The 14,679-nt window shown below is 36.1% G+C and overlaps 1 protein-coding gene across 1 annotated transcript in view; it reads left to right on the top strand.

Annotated features, from left to right (window-relative positions):
- The window catches only part of ZNF804B (zinc finger protein 804B), a 626,682-nt gene that overhangs the window by 160,838 nt on the left and 451,165 nt on the right, over positions 1-14,679 (top strand). The window lies entirely within an intron of this gene.

The following is a 14,679-nucleotide window of genomic DNA, read 5'->3' as shown; positions in this document are numbered from 1 at the left end:
GAGGATGGTCGAAACATTTCAGAAGCACCATGTCTTGGTTCTGGGAGGTGACACGGAGGTGGCATAGTGGTTAAGGGTCCTGGAATCCCACATGACTAACCATGGTTTGAGTTCTGGACCTGGTGGACCTGGCGGCTTGCTTTCTCATTTTCCCTCTCATTCACTCTCACTCTCACTTTCACTCTGTTCCTCTCTGGCCAAATTAAAATAAATAAATAAATAAATAAATAAAGTTAAATAAAATAATTCTAAAGACAAAGAAGTGCCGTATCGGAATCATTGCTTGTCGGTTTATAGTAATTCTATCATAAAAAATAAATTATAATAGGCTGATTTTTTCCCCTTATTTCCCTTTCTTTCTTGCTTTTTATTTAATTATTTTTTAACTTGAACTTTTCTTTACTTGGGATTTCCTGAAAAATAACCTGCAAGTGGAATATTTCACAGACAAATATTTTTATCCCCTTCTGAATTCAGTTCCTCATTACTACAGAACAAAGATAAACCAGCCTCAATCAATCTCAGCTACCACATTTGGAAGGAGAGTTCTTCCAGTTTCTACCATTGCTCCCCACCACTTTGCACTTTGGGGGAGGGGTTATATCATGCTTTCTTCCAGAGGTTACACCTTCTCAAGGGAGGCAGGGTGGAAGGAGGCAGGAAGGAGAGGACCCAGTCTATAAGCAGTGTACTGATGGTCACACTTACCACTTTATCCCAGAAGTGGTTCAGTGGGGTTATCCTGGTGACTCTATGGAAGCATGTTGTAGTAATAATGAGATGTTGACATCTCCCTGATGTGCAGACAGATCCTGAAAACTTCTGTTCAGTAAGAATCATGTCTTCCACTTAATATATACCGACTATCTGCAAAAAATTGGAGGACATAAAAGCAGTGAAGGTACTTAATGAGAATAGGACAGTGTGGAATGGGGGAAATGAAGAGAAGAGGATAGAGAAAGATAGCAAGTGAACAATAGAGAGGTAGGACATTAGTGAGAAACAGATATGGCTTATTACCTGTTGATGATGACATGTATAGTATTCTCAACTGGATTGGTCTGAGAAGTATTTCATGATGGGCAAAGTATTTTTACAAGCAAAATGAGAAATAGCGATTGACTTTTAAAAAGTAATAATAATAATAATAATAATAATAATAATAATGATTGGGGAAAACATAGAAAAGATATCGAATGTTGAAGCAGGGAGATTAATGTCTTTGTACTGACTGACTTGCATGGCATTCCCTTTTGAAAAAGCAATGTAATACACTGTAAAGTTATATGTAATCCAATGTAATATAAAGAAGATTATGATGATAATAAAAAATAAAAAAAAAAGAATCATGACTTATTGACCTAGTCTTAAATCATACTTTTAGTTTTGGTTTAAATTTTGATACTTTCCCTCCCAGGCTGCATACTTTTCAACTTTCAGAATGTTGTACTCCTTAGCTGGTAGGGGAGGGGAAGGGAAAACTCTTTCTCAGTTTTCATTGACGTGGCCATTTTTATTTTAGTTCATTTCTGGGTGTGACTTAGTGCTTTTTGGGGAGAGATTTTTGTTATTGGGCATGAGGACTTGTCAGAGACATAGAAAGAAAAAATAGAAAATCACTTTCCCTAGGAGGGGTGGCCATACCACAAACCCCTCTCCTCCACTCTCCTCTCAGGACTTTGGCCACACTTACATATGCACCTGGCACATCTCAAACTACTGGGTCCAGGACTTGAACCATGTTGGCCATGTGGGAGTCTAGTACCTCAATCACCACACCATCCATGGGCCCATGACTTAGTGCTCTTTATAAAAGAAACAAACATTGTCTATATGGGTTCTATGCTAGCAACCTTAAGAGCTAATGGAATTGTGATCACACTGAATTTCATTTTAAGCTTTCTGCCTCCTTTTCCTCCTACCCCTCCTTCCCTCACATACTATTCAGTGAGAAGACCTGTTCCTCAGTGTTGTGAATGTGTGTGAGAGGTAGGAGTAGAGGCACTATCTCCAATGACACTGAAATTATAGACCTGTAATTGTGGGGAAACCATAAACTCTCTTGTTACAGGCCTGCCACCCCTTACTGTGTATACAAATATAATACCTTGTCCTTCTATGTGAAAGATCCAGTGCTGGAATTTTTTGGTGTAAATAAATATCTGGTTTAACAATAGTAAAAAAATTATACATAGATTTATTTTTAGCTTCATGGGAGAGTCAATACCCATTATACTCATGTTATTCAAGAGTTAACTGTACATTAATTACATTTACTAGTCTAAAATATAGTTATCGAAATCCAAAGCTTTAAAAAACTAATCTTCCATTCTATCTATTAAGAACTCATCTTTTTATCCCATATAATTACTAAAAAAATTTTAGGATTTGTAATGATATTTCTATAAAATTCACCAAAACTTGAAATTAAAATTTGCATTCTATTCCATGAAATATCTATTATCTAAATAAATTGAGCTACAAATAAGAAATAGCAGGAAACAACTTCATCATTGTATTCTTCTCTCCTTATATGTGATTTTAGGCTTGACTAGGAACAGATTTTTTTGGAGTTTTCTTGATAATCCATTTCCTTACTATCACCCTTCCAGATATAAAAATGAGAGGGAGGGAGAGGGAGAGAGACTGAGACTGAGACCCTGTTCTGGGTTATATTTGGTCCAAAGACAAGTTTTCAAGATATGACTAGGGATTCTCAGTTAGCATAATGGCTATGTTGCTGAATTCCCATGTAGCTGACTGCGGTTTGAATCCCGAACCTGGTGGCTTAAACTCATACTGGGCGTGTGTGCATGCGTGCCCAAGATCCAGAGGAGAATGGAGAAGAGGGGATTGCGGCGTGGCCATCCCCCTGGGGGGTGATTTCTCGCTTTCTGTCTCTCTGTCTCTGTCTTTCTGGTGAATGCACACACCCTATAGCAAAAACCTCTCCAAAAAGAAAAAAAAAAAGATATGAATCTGAAAACTATGAGTCTTGAATAAATTGGCCACACAATATGCATTTGTTGAATTGAATTAGATTGCAAAGTCTGAACTTAGAATTCATATAGTATACCCAGTATTAGTAGCATAATCATGAAAAATACATAGAGACATATTTCATTCTGGTAAGCTCTGCCCATTTATCCCAACTAATACAGGCTTAACATGATACTAAAGCCTAAAATAACACATTTGGAATCCATATCTTTATTGCAAATCTAGAGGAAGCCTCTTAAAAAATTGTGATCAGAGGGGTCAACTGATGTCGTAGCAGTTATATCATGGCTGACCAACATTTGGGTCTCTCTGGTAGCTTGAAACTCAGGCTTGGCACATGTGAATAGTTGCTCAAGATCCCAGGAGGAGAAGGGATTGTGGCATGGCCATCCCCACTGGAGGATGATTTCTCACTTTCCTTCTCACTTTCTCTGTCTCTATTTCTCTGGTGAATGCACACACCCTAAGGCAAAAATCTCTACCAAAAACTAAAAAAAAAAGATCAGAATACAGTTCTTAAGATAATTAGTCAAAGCCTTCCAAAGCATGGGATCTTAAATGTGCATGTGTGCTGTGTGCATGTATATGTGTGTGTGTATATAGATCTATACACACATATCTTAGATGTTTTAACTTTAATTATAACTGAACAAATATTTCTATATCCATTATTCTTATTTAAGTCTAAAGTCTTTCTTTCTCTTGGGCTTAAGAAATATGAACAGATTTTCTTGGCTAAGTCGTGTCCTTCATACATTATATAAATTTTTCAATTTTTATTTCGTAAAAGTAGAGCAGTAGAAATGGTTTTGATAAGCTAACTTAAAATATAATTATATATTTTTATTATTGTTCAAAACATTTCATAATTGTCTCATCCACATCTATTTTTTAGCAACTTACATTTATATTCTTCTCAAGACTTCCAGATGAATACCAGATGAATTATAGCTCCCTTTGCTCATTATAGTGTATTTTACATTTTAATTTAATTATATAAATACTATAAAAGGATAACTGGCAAATTAGTTGAGGAAACAGAGTTTATTGATTTCAGATAGACATAAATCACCTTATAGGATCAGAAACGAATGGGCATCAGTCAATATAAAATACACTTTTGCCTTTCCCAAATAAATTACCTTAAAAAAAACATTTTAATGTTGTGAAAGGTAATATGGTTTGGGACCAGCAGTTAGCGTAATGGCTATGTTGCTGGACTCCCACGTAGTCGACTGCGGTTCACGTCCCAGACCCGGTGGCTTAAAACTCACTCTGGGCGCATGTGCGTGCCTGCCCAAGATCCCGAGAGGAGAATGGAGGAGAAGGGATTGGGGCGTGACCATCCCCCCGGGGGGTGATTTCTTGCTTTCTCTCTATGTCTCTCTCTGTCTGGCGAGCACACACGTCCTATAGCGAAAACCTCTCCCCCCAAAAAAATAAATAAATAAAATATGGTGAGTTCATTAAAAAGAATGATTGGGAGACCAGCAGGCAGTGTGGTGGTTAAGGTGCTGGACACTCCCACATGGTCGACCACGGTTTGAGTCCTGGATCTGGTGGTTTGCTTTCTCACTTCCTCTCTCTCTCTATTTCTCTCTCTCTCTCTGTGTCTCTCTCTCTGGTCAAATTAAAATAAATGAATGAATAAATAAACTTAAATAATTCTATTTAAAAAGAGAATGATTACAATTTAAAATTTATATTTATTAGACAAAAGGGTAATTTTGTTTTATTTTACTTTAAATGTCCATTCTGAAAGTAAATATATTTATATACTTTATTCTATCAGTAAAAGTTTATTTAGATGCATGAAAATGCACCTATATTCTTTTAAAATATGTATTTTCTTTTGAATTTCAGTCAAAAGGAGAAACAAATGCAGTTAAGTTTCAGGATGGCATTTGTTATTTTTCAATACAGATAAAAGAATTTGAGTTTTCTGTTCTAAATGTGGAATACCATTTTGTAATTTGGAAGTCATTTATATTTTGTGTATTAATAAACTACTACTACTACTACTAACAGTAGAAATAGCAGCTCTCGCCATGGTGGCATGGGGAGTAGCACAGTGCTCTGTGCTGCTGGAGGTCGTATGGAAGTCTACGATACCGCTCCTGGATTAACTCGCACATGCTTGGTACATACACATACGGCTATATGGGAAGGCTTGAGGGAAGATTGTCGTATGAGACTCTGTTGGAGGGGCTTGTCTCTGTGTCTCTCTCTCATTAAATAAATATATAAGTAAACTTCAAAGAACAATAATAACAACAAGAAAAGTTAACATGACTATTATATTACCGTGTGCTCGGAACTCATTTAATTCTTAAAGTAACTCTGAATGAAGTGATATTACTATGTCCATTTTATAAATGACAAAACCAAGGCACAAATTACTTAACTAGCCCATGGTGATAAGGCCTTTAACCGTGTCAATGGTAAAGGTGCCATTTAAAACCAGACAGCTTGACTTTAGCTTTCATGCTCAAGTTACCACCTCTAACAATCTTTTTATTTTTTCAAAACATGAAACCAAAGGCGATGTCCTTAAATTTTAACCTCCTTTTCTTTCCTAAAATAAAAAAAAAAACTTGTATTCACTAAGATGGTAAATTTTGATTACCTATTAAATAAATCCATGCTAATTGACTTCATTCATTCAGTCGGCAAAACCAGTGTTCTATCAAAGAGCTGGTTTAACTTTAATTTTTTGTTAACAACATTGACCATTCGACTAAATTGACTGGGACTACATGCAAAATCAGCCTTGTGTGAATCAGAAGCCTGGGAACAGTATTCTTACTGAGATTCCTTAGTTAGTCAGTTAATCAATAACATTTACCAACTGTTCTCTGAGGGGTTGGTCTGGTAAAAAAGATATATAAGGCATTTAGTCCCAGATGGTAAAATAATTACAGTCTAGTAGAAAGCTTGTATCCTCATTTTTTAAGCATTTGAAATTGGTGCTTGATTGGTGATATTATTTTGAGATTTTTAAGATACAGTGCATGAGGCATATTTTTAAATTTTTTTCTATAGTTTAAATATAGTGGATATAAGTGTTTATATTGTGGTTGTTTTTCTAGTTCTTTGGTCTTGTTTTCCTCATGAATTATAGTTTTTTCAAGAAAAGGAATTGATGTTTCCATGTTGTAAATTGGAAAAAAAATACATATTATAGCTCTTCTCTCATAGATGACTAAAAAACAATAAAATTAAACTTGGGCAAACACATCTTTTCTTATGAATAAATGTTGTTGAGGATGTGTTTAGAACTGGCCCAAAGCCACCTCTACCTTTGCTCATGTACTCATCCATCATGGTCAACGATATTTGCAAGAACACAAGAGAATATTCAGGGTGGCTTTTCTTTTTTGTGTTGAATAACCTTTTAATGTTGACTTATACTTTCAAATCTCTTTATCCTTATTTGACCTGAAATAATACTTTTAAGAAGAAGGGGACATTTTCACTCCCTACAACCATCACCTAATTATTTACAAGATTAATTGATCATTCATTAAGTGACATGAGCTGTTGAGAATAATGTCATCTTAGAGATAGGGAGTCTGTTATGACTTGCATTGGTTACTCTCTTGAAGTTACATTAGGTAAAATTTCACTTCTCTCTGAACTTTTCAATTAGTTATATAAAAAATAAAAAGATGACATTGAACAAGATGAAGTATAAAATGGTATTATTATTATTATTTTGGAGAGGTTTTTGCCATAGGGCACGTGCACTTGCCAGACAGAGAGAGACAGAGAGACAGAAAGCGAGGAATCACCCCCTGGGGGGATGGTCACGCTGCAATCCTTTCTCCATTCTCCTCTCGGGATCTTGAGCACACACGCACACATGTGCCCGGCGTGAGTTTTAAGGCACTGGGTCCAGGACTTGAACTGCAGTCGACTACATGGGAGTCCAGCGACATAGCTATTACGCCAACTGCTGGTTCCATAAAATGGTATTCTTATCTGGGATGTTTATAGAGATATATAGAATGGCAGATGGAAAAATTACAGATTTTATAGCCAGTATTCTGACCTCAAAAAGCTTACTGTTTAGTGAAAGTAGAAGAGAACAAATGTGGGTTGCACATAAAATCATATTCCCAGGAAAAATACACAATAGAACATCAAACCTAATTGTTCCCTCTCTGTTCTTCAATTGTACTTTTTGTTCATTATTAATAAGATAACCATGATTTAAAATATGCCCACTTCAAGAAAAGGTATGTTTCTCATCCACATGAGAAGAATGATTAACAAGGGTAAAGAATTCTGTTTTTGTTTTCTTTTTAAACTCTCGTCTATGACTACATTCCTATTGCTACTTCTTTTCCAATCTTGAACAGACAGAATCCAGCTGAAAGACCTAAACTTCTTCTATCAGGGTGTTTTATTTTGCTTCAGTAAGTACTAAAAAGACAGAAAGTGGCAGAGTGGGCCATTCACTAGGGGATTTTCTTTGTCTTCCTCTTGCTCCTAAAATTACAGAACAGGCTTCATTGTATTCCTAGTAAATATTCCAATGCCAGAGTTAGCTCATGTTTTGTTATTAACTCGTCATTCACCGTTTGCTTGTTCAGCTTCCTCTAATTCAGATTTTATGTTACACAGGCTTGGAGTTTTCTTGATTGCCTTGTTAATGCTCTTTTTTCCTAGCAATCAATTTAGTTTGATTGATATTTGTTATGTAGCCTAGTAAGTTCCTTTCACTTAAATTTCATTTACAGGGATTTTTCTCCCCCTTTACTTCAGTAGCAATCAATTTGGCTTGATTGCTATTTACTTCCTGACCTGTTGATATTGAAAAATACTTAAGTGTGCTAATTATCTTTATGTCCATGTGCAAATTTGGTTTTACCACATAGTTTACATTTCTATTTCTATTATTACATATCTCTATGTAAATAGGGACCTCTTTCATGTAGTTTCTTGCATTTGCTGTCATTGCAACCAATTGTTTGACTTTATATTTGCTTCTTTTTAACTTGAAGTGTAAAAGATTACTATATTATCATGAAACCCATTATAACTATTATAAACTAGGCTTAAAAACATAACCAGGTGAAAGCGTGAGTTGGTAGATGCAGGTAGACTGTGGAGGCAGCCTTAGGCTCTCTTAGAACACAGCAGGCTTAATCTCCGCATCAGGTTTATCTCTCACCATTGTGAATTTTTAAAACATAAACTAGGTCACTAAAAATGTTCTCTGTTTCTGAAAGTAATTTCAGACAGCACTGATAAACTGAGTAATCTCTTCGGCATTTCAGAGTCTGAAGCAAAGGTCTCTCAATTTAAATTGCTTCAAGGTGGAATAGAAGCTTCTTCAGATTCTATGTTTTTAATAGTTCTCTGAGCAATGTGATTGGACATCTGTCTATGAGAAAAAAAATGCTTTGCTTAATCCCACAAACTGCCAAACTCTGTGTAATAAATATTTTAACACTCAAATAACCGTGAAATATCTTAAGAACATGGCAATTAATTTTCTACTGGGCCTCATTCTTGGTTGGAAAATAGTAGGTGCTCATTCAATGTACATAAACTGTTTGGGGATCTATTTTATAATCTGAGAGACTCAAGCTGTGAATCTTTACATTGTCCTTCTCTGTACTTATGTGAGAGTATGTTTCATCTGCTCTCCACCTTAAGCCGACTGCTTTATATCCCTCCTTTCTGCTCAGTATCGGTGGAGACGAGATCCAATGTATGTGTTTGAAGAATCATAGGGAAGAGGTTTGATAAAGTGAGACCTGGTCTCTTTACATCTGGTAATTCTGTCAGCAATTGTGATACCTTATTCTCCCATCAAGCCTTTCTGCATGCCTGGGTGTGTGAACAATGTAAGAGTTTAAAAGTTTCAAATCTAGAAGAGTAAAAAATACTTGTATCATTGAGAAAACTTTGTAGTTGATGCAATAGATTAGCAGACATTTGTATTATGAAGTAAGAAAGTGATTGGATAATCAGGGACACATTAGAGGATGTGATTTGTGGTTTAAATTCATATTTTTAAAGACATTTATAGATACTTTGGCATAAAAAAAACTCAGGAAGACAGTGTTAGATTGTTTATTTGAAGACAGATTAAAATGGACAGGTAGCATGGTAGTTAGGGTGGTGGATTCCCAAATGGCTGACCCCAGTTCAGGTTTCAGACCTTGCCACTTAAAAATCACACCAAGTGTGTGTGTGTATATGTGTGTGTGTGTCTGTGTGTGCACACGCGCACGCACATGCATATATGCCCCAAATCCTAAGAAGAGAATGGATGAGAATAGATTGTGGCATGGTCATCCATCCTGTAGGGTGATTTCTCAAGTTCCTTTTCTCTGTCTCTCTCTGTGAGCACTCAAGTCCTATGGCAAAACCTAAAAATAATAATAATAATAATAAAGGCACAAGGGCCTAAAACAGAGAAATTTACATAAATGTGAAAGGACATTAGAGTCATAGCCTAAATAGAACTTTACCGTAAGAGGTCATGAGGGATGCTTCTGCTTTTTACAACACACTAAGTTTTGCAGTATCTGAGTATGTCTCACCTCTTTTATCCTTGTGCAGAAAGCCTCTGTTGGTATTCTATCATTCATCTCTATTCTTTCTGCAAGACCCACCACAAATGTGTATTGTATTATTTATAATGCTGTTATATATCTCTCTCATTTGCTCACATTGTGTGTGTATACATGTAAAACAGACATATAGATGTACACATAAAAATATCATTGTAAGAATGTTGAGAACAAAGACCAATCATCTATATTTATATCTTCTTTTACAGTTTATTTATTTTCAGAGAGAGACAGACAGACAGACAAACAACCCCAGTAAGGTCTTCACAGCATGATTCACCATGGATCATGGACACAGGCATACATATCATGCTCAGGGAGGCCCCAGGATATGAACACTGGACCTTTCCACGTAGACTCAGCATGAAAAGTTTGGTGGCTAGTTTTATTACCAGATATGTATTCAGTGAATCATAAATTCTGATACTCGTTATAGATGAAACAATGACTCATCAATTCTAATAGTAGTTGTAAATGGAACAGGAGAAAGCGACAAAAGTTGAAAAGGCCAGTGTTTACTTGATACTTTCAGAGCAACCTTTGGGATTTTTGGTGGTCTTGATATTTTCAAAATGTTAGATAAGTTCATTTTCAGTATCAGGAACGTAGGCAGCTCTGTGCTGAATGAAGATAGCATTGCTCTTATACAAAGAAAGTGGGTTCAGCCTGGCAAACAGTGGTATCTGGTGGAGTTACCTCAATTCCTTGAGAGCATAGATTCTCACATAACTTTCATTATTTTCTGTATAATTTCTAAAAACTAAGACTGGACTGTTATGAGCTAATGAAATGATTAAAATAGTTAAGAATATTATGTTTTTTTTCCCAAAAAATGCAGATATAATGTATTTCAAAATAATTTCTTACTTAAATTCATTACTTCTGCCAGTCTTGAGTTGGCACAGAGAACAGTAGCATTTCTATTAAGGAGTGTAGAATCAAGTGTGTTTTTAAGCACTTTGTGCATCTTAAATAGTGCAGTCTCCCCTTGATACCTGTGAATTTGCCAATGAAATCATTTAGCTGTCAAAATGGTAATGATTTCTAGCAAAAATACTGAAAGATAACCTGCTCTCTAAGAAGCCCAACGTAACATTTGTGAATGCCCGAGGATGGCTATGAGGTGATGGCATTTTAGTTTTGCTAAAGTGGCAGGCTGTAAATAGAGCTGACTGAGCAATGTTGTCATAGGACACTTGCAGACTTTTCCAAAATGAAACTGAGCTAAAATCACTGATGGGAGTCGAGGGTTGGGTTCTGGAAAAGAGTCTTCCTGATTCCATTTGAAATGTGCCTAAGGAGCTGTTAGACAGTAGGTGTGTTTGTGGGCAGCTGCTCTGCTCATTTCTCTCTTTATAACGTCCTTCACATTATCTCTTCCTCAAATTCTGGGCTTCAGGTAATTCAGAGTGACAAATTAAATGAAAATTTGAAAATGAGAATGAATCTCCTCTCATAGAAAATTTGTCTTGGATTTAGTCCAGTCAAGGGAAATCTGAAATGACTTAGGAAGAGGATGTCAAAGGATTTTTTATTTGCTAGAAGAGTCCATTTTGATACTCCCTCCCTGTCCTTTCTTTCTTTTTTCCTTGTCTCTCCCCTCCCCTCCCCTCCTCTCCTCTCCCCTCCTCCCTTCTCTTCCTTTCCTTTCTTTACCCCCCCCCCTTTTTTTTTTCTTCTAGGAAAAGGAGAAAGCACTACCCAGAGGGGAACAATCAAATCTCAATCCCCTCTCTTCTTCTTTCCCATCCTGTTGGGATTTGGGGCTCACACACACATGTGTCCAAGAATGACTTTCAAGCCACTGAGACTAAGGAATCAAACCTCAGTTGGCTGTATGGGATCTTGCTCCCTTAAACACTAGGATGTGGTCTCTTTCCTTAATCATTTCTCTGTTTCATTATTGTCCTTGCTAATACTCCTTGTTACAAAATGAGAAAAATGTGGCCTAGAGAGTTTTTCCTTACTGAGGTTAAATAGTCAATATTACAACACCTTTTTATTTTTACCCTACTATCATTCTATCAGATACTTTAGCAACCCCTCTGCCTATAAACCAACATATTAGAATATTACTCAAAGTGTGGAAAAAAACCCCTCAATTTTGGTTTCCTTGCACAGTTCAGAGTATATCTTAATAATCATGTTTCACAAAAATTATACAGAAACATATGAGAATCATTGATACATGAACAAAAATTGGAAACATTTAAAAACATTCTGAAAATTTTTTTTTGAGAGGTTTTTGCTATATGGTACGTGCACTCGCCAGACAGACAGAGAGAGACAGAGAGACAGAAAGCAGGAAATCACCCCCCAGTGGGGATGGCCACACCACAATCCCTTCTCCTCCATTTTCCTCTTGGGATCTTGGGCACACATGCGCACGCGCCCGGCTTGAGTTTAAGCCACCGGGTCCGGGACTCTACCTGCGGTCGACTACGTGGGAGTCCAGTGACATAGCCATTACACTAACTGCTGGTCCCAAACATTTTGAAATTTTAATGTAGGAATTTACTTTTTTTAAAAGATACTGTTAAGAATAGATATGTATATATGATATAAAATATAATTTATAAATTAAAAATGTATGTTTATATGTGCATTCCTCAGAGAGACAAAAAGAGAAGGAAAGTGAGAAAGTACTCCCATGAGGGATGGTCATGCTATAATTCCCTCTCCTTCATTTCTCCTTTTGGGATTTTGGGCATGTACACACATGAGCTCAAGTGTGTTTTTCAAGTTGCAAGAGCCAAGATTAGAACTGGGCAGCTGGGCATATGGGATCCTGCCATATTAACCACTACCTCCCCTGGATGACCCAACAAAAGGATTATATTTTAACATATTTATTTTGATTTATAAGGTTTTTTTTTTTTTTCTATAGGGCACGTGCACTTATTGGGGAGAGAGAGAGAGAGGGAAACTGAGGAATCGGGGAATGGTCACACCAAAGTGCCTTTTACTCCATTCCCCTCTTGGGATTTGGGGGCACACACACACATCCCCAATGTATTTTTCAAGCTGTGAGGTCTAGGCCTCAAACCATGTGGTCAGCCATGTGGCATCTAGCCACATTAACTATCACGCCACTGGTTGGTCTTGGTTTGTTTATTAAGTGATTTAAATTGATGAAGAAAATAGACATCTAAGGATTTAGTGGAATACTATATTACATTGTTTTAAAAATGCTTGACTGTAAGTTAGAATTTAAAATGTTTATAATTCATAACCTCATTTCTGAGTTGTATATAGGCCCACATTTAAACTATAATCTATTTTTAAAAAACTGAAATAACATATGGCCCATTATCTCTACCATTTCTTAACAAGAAATTATTATTTATTGATCTCCAGGCAAGAGTTGTATTAGAAATACTGAATATATACTTTTAGGTAACTGGGCACCATTTTGATAATATTAAGCACTAAGAAAATAATTTGCTTATTTTTTTAGAGGTTTTTGCCTTAAGGCATGTGTGCTTATCAGAGAGACATAGACAATGAAAGGAAAAATGAGAAATCACCACCCCCAAGGGGAGGTGGCCACATTGTACTCCCTTTTCCTCCTGGGATCCTGGGCATGCATACATATACACCTGGTGTGAATTTCAAGCCACTGGTCTGGGACTTGAACTGCAATCCGCCATGTAGGAGTCTTGCAACATAAGCACTATGCCATCTACTGATCCCTGAATTTGCTTATCTGTAACATGAGTTATTCAATACCACTAACTTTTAATTTAACAGTACTATTTCCTGACACTATAAACATTTTCCAGATACATATACTTATGCTAGACACTGCCAATAATTTTTATCTTTTACAGTTAGCAGTATCGGCTTCTGACTTCTAAATTCTCAAGGTCAGTATTGTGACAAAGGGAATCAGTGACATATTAAAGTTATCTGGGGCTATGCATGAATGCTCTTGGAAAAATGTTCCCAATAGGGAGTCTATTTTACTTTAACCAGAAAATTAAAAATGAGTACACATTATGAACAAATTATATAGCTGAATTTAATAGCTGAGATGGCCTATGCTTTTACAATTGGAGGGAAAATTAATGGAATAAATTTATATTAGGTATCTATTTATAAATTGTTTAATTTTCAGAAAAAAAGCTTTTGGTTTCTACTTACTTTTTATGTCTAGGCCATCAGTTGTGCCCTGAAGTGTAGGATAATGAACACTGATTTTTTTTCAATAGCAAGATGACTCAGAAAACAAATTCTGGAAAAAAATTAAATTACTGCTATACTTGAAATAAAGAAGAATCAGCAGTTGGTTTAGTGGTTAAGGCCCTAGACTCCCACATGGTCGACCGTGGTCTAAGTTCTAGACTTGGTGACTTGAAACACCTGTTGGGCACATGTGCCTGTGTGTTCAAGATCCCGAGAGGGAAATGGAGAAGAAGGGATTGTGGCATGGCCATGCCCCCTGTGGGGGTAATATCTCACTTTATACTGGTCTCCCTCTGTTTCTCCAGCAAGTGCATGTGTCCTATAGCAAAGATCTCTGAAGAAAAAAAAAAAGGGAAAGAAATGTAGAAGAATCAGAAAAATGGGAATAAAATTACTTATTTAATGGTAGTGGTTAAGGTTATTTATAAGAACTTTGATATTTGCCAAAATTGTAGTTTTACTATAAAAATATGAGTATAACAAATACCTATGTTGCAATATATATGATGATATAAAGGAATTTGTACTGTACCACTAAAGTTTTAGTTACTTAGTAGTATTAGAGATAATTTGAATGAGTCCTATGTCATATATTTGGAATACATACAGTTAAGATTATAAATTATGTTAAACTTTTTTTTTCTCTTTTTTTTTTTTTTGTAAAGAAAGCAAAATATCCCTGTGGGTTTAAAAAACATATCGATCATTTAAAATGAAAGCTTTCTATGGGACTTTCCCAAACTGTATTGGGCTTCAAAGACCCTTTTGACTTTTGGATAAACAATTTGAGAGGCTATTGAGATCATGTGTTCCTTTATGTATTTCAAAAATTAATACATAGGGACCAGCGGGTGGCATGGTGAAGACACCGGACTCCACATGACTGACCATTGTGAGTCCCAGACCT

Source organism: Tupaia chinensis, unplaced genomic scaffold (genome assembly GCF_000334495.1).
Source record: "Tupaia chinensis unplaced genomic scaffold, TupChi_1.0 Scaffold148587_1, whole genome shotgun sequence".
NCBI lineage: Eukaryota > Metazoa > Chordata > Mammalia > Scandentia > Tupaiidae > Tupaia > Tupaia belangeri.
Note: the sequence above shows the minus strand (reverse complement) of the source record. Positions and strands in the feature narration are given on the sequence as shown.